Raw genomic sequence first — 4,790 nt, 5'->3', positions numbered from 1 at the left:
AGTGCAATAGGTATATATAGTAAATAATTATACATATTTTGTAGAATATGTATTGCAATGTTTTATATATATATATATATATATATATATATATATATATGTATATATATATATATATATATATATATATATATATATATACATTATATTTTTTTAAAAAACCTAAGCACTGTATTTAAATGTGTAGTTAAATCTTTGTTTTGAACATTTTAACATGAATGTAGCTTTAAGGTGATGTCACTGCTTAATTACTTCAGGTTTTTCTGTATATGTATTTAAACCATTCTTGTTTGAACAATTGCTAGCATCTGAAGAAGTGGGATTTGTACCTACAAAAGCACTTGTGCTTCCGTTTTGTGGATTAAAACTGTGTTTTTAAACTTGAAACTGCAGCCTTTTCATTGGGTCCTTTTAGTTTTTATCTTAATAAATTTAAAATGCCCTCTCTAACAACTGTACTGTATTATACAATGAATATAATTTAATACAATCAGGAAGGTGTTTACTGATTATCTGATCAGTTCAGGTACGTCCCCTCCCAGTTCTTGGTTGGATGTATTCGATTAGGAACCAGTTAAATCAACTGTCTACGTATTTTCACTGATTGAGTCTGAATGCTACTGAAAGTGAAGAAGCCAGATTGAAGCAATCACTTGAGATCTTCATTTTTTTTTTTGGGGGGGGGGGGGTAACTTATTGTTCACACCTAGAGAGCTAAGTCCATCGTGTAGGATTTCTACCCACAATTTTCCCAGCTGAACTATACCTCTCAGCTGTCCAGATTTTAGCATAATGAATAGATTTTCTTATTTTTGGTTTGTTCCTCATAAAATTTGTGGTTTTCTGGCAAAGCATTTAGGAATGAAGTCACTAAATAATGTCAGACATTGAGTTTCAGACTTCATACCCTTCAGAAAAATGCACGCTAAAGCAAGACCTGTTATTCTATCAAGTTTATACAAGAGCAATTTTTAGTACTGTTTGTTTGTCCCCCCAATATATTTGGCCTTGTCCAGATTTCCTGCATTAAGAGGCTGAGAGGTACGTGCAAATAAGTCGCTTTATAGACTTAGGTATATTTAAACCTCTCAACTGTCCCCAATTTTGGCTCAAAATGTTATTCTCCCCCTAATAATCCCTCCGCAAAATGGCAATTTTGGAAGAAACGTGGAGGATTTACAATTAATAAATAATTGTAATGATCAGAGTACAGATTACTTTTATTTCAGCAATGCATGTAGATTCTCTTATTTTGTCAGCTGATCAGCTTAACAGTACTAATATTTTAAAAAAGTGTCACTTCTTTGACAGGTTCCCAGCTGTATTGTGTGGCTATGTTATATTTCTGCATCACATTTTTGGTCCTTTTTTCATACGATTGTGGTTTTCTGACAGATTAGTGGCAAATCATTAAAGTTAGAAAATAATGACAGACATTTGAGTTTCAGATTTCATACCCTTCAGAAAATTCATACTAATGCAAGACTACTATTCTATTATCTAAGTTTATAAGAGCAATACTTAAAAATTGTCCTTATTTTTGGGCATTTATCCCACTTCTATTTATGACTTTTTCCAGATTTCTTGATCTGAGGTTGAGAGGCATGACAAATGTGTCAGGGCCATCACCGTCAGCCAGAAACATTTAAAATTGTGACATACTTGTTGTACCCCACTCCCCATGTAGTGACTCTGGATGTGTCCAAGCAAGGCAAGGAGCGGTTATGCAGTGAAGTGTGCAGAGTATCTCCCATCCAAGGTAGACACAAGTACTACAGTGGCTTTTCATCTGTCCTTGATTTTGCAGAATGTTCTGGTTTTCTGTCATATTTTTAAACTGCTGATTTATGTTTCTTATTATTCAGAAAATGCATGTTGTTGCAGTGTCTGTTGCTCTGTGTTTAAGTAGCGATGCTTTAATGACCATCAGGTAAGCTTGTCTGAGATTGTAAGATGCAAGTAAGCTTTAATTTAGTCTCTCCCACTGTATAACCTGTTGCATCTCCTAACTTTCTTTCTTTGTTAGTAACTTCTGCTTAAACTAATCTCCTAAACCCTCAGCTCTACTACTATAGCCGTACTATAGCCCCATCCCATTCTCCACACTATCTCCCCCACTTCCTATCATTGTCTATACATTGTCCTTCTTTTGAACAACGATTATCTTTTTGTTTTTACTGTCATATGTAGTAAATTTGCACTACTATTAGTGCAACCCTTAATGTTCATAATTTTTTCTTTTGTTTTTCTCTTCATAATTAATTTCGTATTTGCAGTGTTGTTTTTAATAGTTTTTGCCGTGTATGTTTATCTTTGCTTGTGTTTGCTGGGGCTCTTTCCTCCCCGGGTCTCCACTGAAAATGGGTTGCTTACTATCAATACAATGGAAATAGTTAATAACCTTTTCTGTTTTACAGTTATTTTGTATTGTGATTGTTATTTAATATTTGTATATTGTTACTTTATTTTTACCTATGTTTCCTGGGGATTTTCCCCTCGGGTCTCCACTGAAAATGGGTATGTTTGCAAACTCAGTTGGACTAACCCAGTTAAAAAAAATGTGAAATAAATAAATAATAAATAAATAATAAGCATACTGTTTAAGAGTTATTTTTGAAAGCCTTTTTGTTGTTGCCATGCAGAGAATATTTACATAACTAGATAACGTATAAGCTTTGGGTACAGAAATGCATGTGACAGTATTTGTAATAAAGGACAGGATTACAGTATTTTTGTTGGCGACTTGCAGACATCTTTGCAGGCTTTACCCGTAAACTAAACAGAATGGCAATCTATCATGAGTGGTCCATAACCTGTGCAGTAATCCTTTAAGTAATTTATCTTGAGCTTGTTTCTTGTTTGCTGTTCATTTTTTACTTTGATCATGTTTTCCCCATCTAACAAGTAGATAGTTGTCAGGTAGCAGGTCTTTTTTGGATAAGAAACATTTTTACAAGTGGGGGTATCACAGAGATTGCTACTTTCAGCATGTTACTTGGTACTTTTATAAAGCTGAATGTAAATTATAATTAGAACTGCAGTGCAAGGAGAAGTGGTTTGAGTTGAGTGCTGCTTGTTTTTTTATACTTGATTTTGACTGGCATTCCAATAATGTATTTAAAAAGTAATTTATTTTTTCATTTCTCACAAGCTTTTTTGTTTCCGTCTAGATATTAAGAAAGCTGTCATGTAGCCAATGCATTGAAATATTTTTTTTCTTCTCCACTTCATTTTGTCTTGATTGGACTCTCATAATGACGGTTTGGCACCCAAGGCAGTGTATTTAATATAAGTCCCATTTTTTGTGGTTTTGAGCATTGTGCCACCCCTTCCCGCTGGCCCCACCCATTCATCTGTCTCCCGCCCCCCCCCCCTTGATTTAAAGTCACCAGCCGCCACTGGAGCTTAAGCATATATATAGTGATCCAGCATGTCTAACAAAAGGTATCAGTTTATCCAGCAATCTTGGATTCAGATGTATGACAAATCTAGTAATGGTTTTATTAAAGGAAGTTACATATAATAATGGCCACATGCTCTTGTATTTCTAGAAGGAGCCAAGACTTCAAGAACTAAAAAAATTCTCAGTGCATCATTATCTAGGTCTCTCATGTCCAGTCATAACTTATCTCACTTCAGTACTAGAAATCTCTAAGAACAGATCCTACTACTAAGTCTACTGCTTTTTTTCTTTATACATCAATTAAATGTACAAACACACAGGGAATACAGCTTATACAGTGTACTCTTCTCTATAGTGCCAGTATGCAAGCTACACTAATCCAGGAACTGTAAGTACAATTTAAATCTGTTATAACCTAGATAAGTAATAACAAGACATATTAAATGGAAAAACTAAGAATTTATTTTGAGAAAAATCATATACTGTTAGCTTATATAGCTGACCTAGTTTGTAAAAATGTAGCAGGATACTCATAGCCAATTCAATAAGTTCATGGGTAGTTATGGGCTTGCAGTCCAGGGGAGCACTGCCATAACTACCCCAAATTCCCAGTTGCCCCTAAGTTCTGTCTAAATGCCTTGCTTGGGATCACACAGTAGGCAAATGAGGGCTGAGAGAATCAAACCATGTTCCACTGGAACTATACCTCACAGCTTTAACCCTCAGTGCCAGCTGCCAGACTTTGGCTGTTCAAAGAATCTGGGATTTTTATAGCCATAGATCTCACTTTCAAAATGCACATTGAGAACATTGTTAAGGAAACATAATTGCAAACTAGATAGTCTCTTGAGAAAAAAAAAGCTTTTCTGTCTTTAAAACAAAATATAGTAGTGTGTGCCTCCATTCTCCCAAAACTCCTATATTATTATGCTCTCATGGGTAATTTGTCCAAAGATCAGATTAACTTACCAGTACTTGTGATATGATTATATGATTACAGTTTGCTGATAATTTTCTTTTGTTTAACCATCTCTGTAAAAACTTTCTTTAGAGAGTGCAATAAGTATATCTACATGTGGCCATCACTTTTTCTTAATGTGCATTAGTAGTGATTTCTCCCATCCTTGAGTTGGTGCAATTGCAGAGTTAGTATATATATAAATTCAGGGGAGGGGAGTGCACCTCACCGACACTCCTCCGCACACAGACATTGAGAGCTTCAAGAGGGCTTGGCACTTGCAGCCTTCTGTGTTTGGGGTATAAGTTTACTTTCAGACTGCTGTTACAGTAAACTAATTCACATTCCAAGAAGACATAACGAAATGGGCAATAAAGACTTCAGGTCCATTTCTTCACAGTAAATTAAACAAATTCCCTCTACCTCTCA

Source organism: Protopterus annectens, chromosome 8.part0, assembly GCF_019279795.1.
Source record: "Protopterus annectens isolate FY-2018-M chromosome 8.part0, PAN1.0, whole genome shotgun sequence".
Lineage (NCBI taxonomy): Eukaryota > Metazoa > Chordata > Ceratodontiformes > Protopteridae > Protopterus > Protopterus annectens.
The sequence above is the reverse complement of the archived record's forward strand: the minus strand, read 5'-3'. Positions refer to the sequence as shown.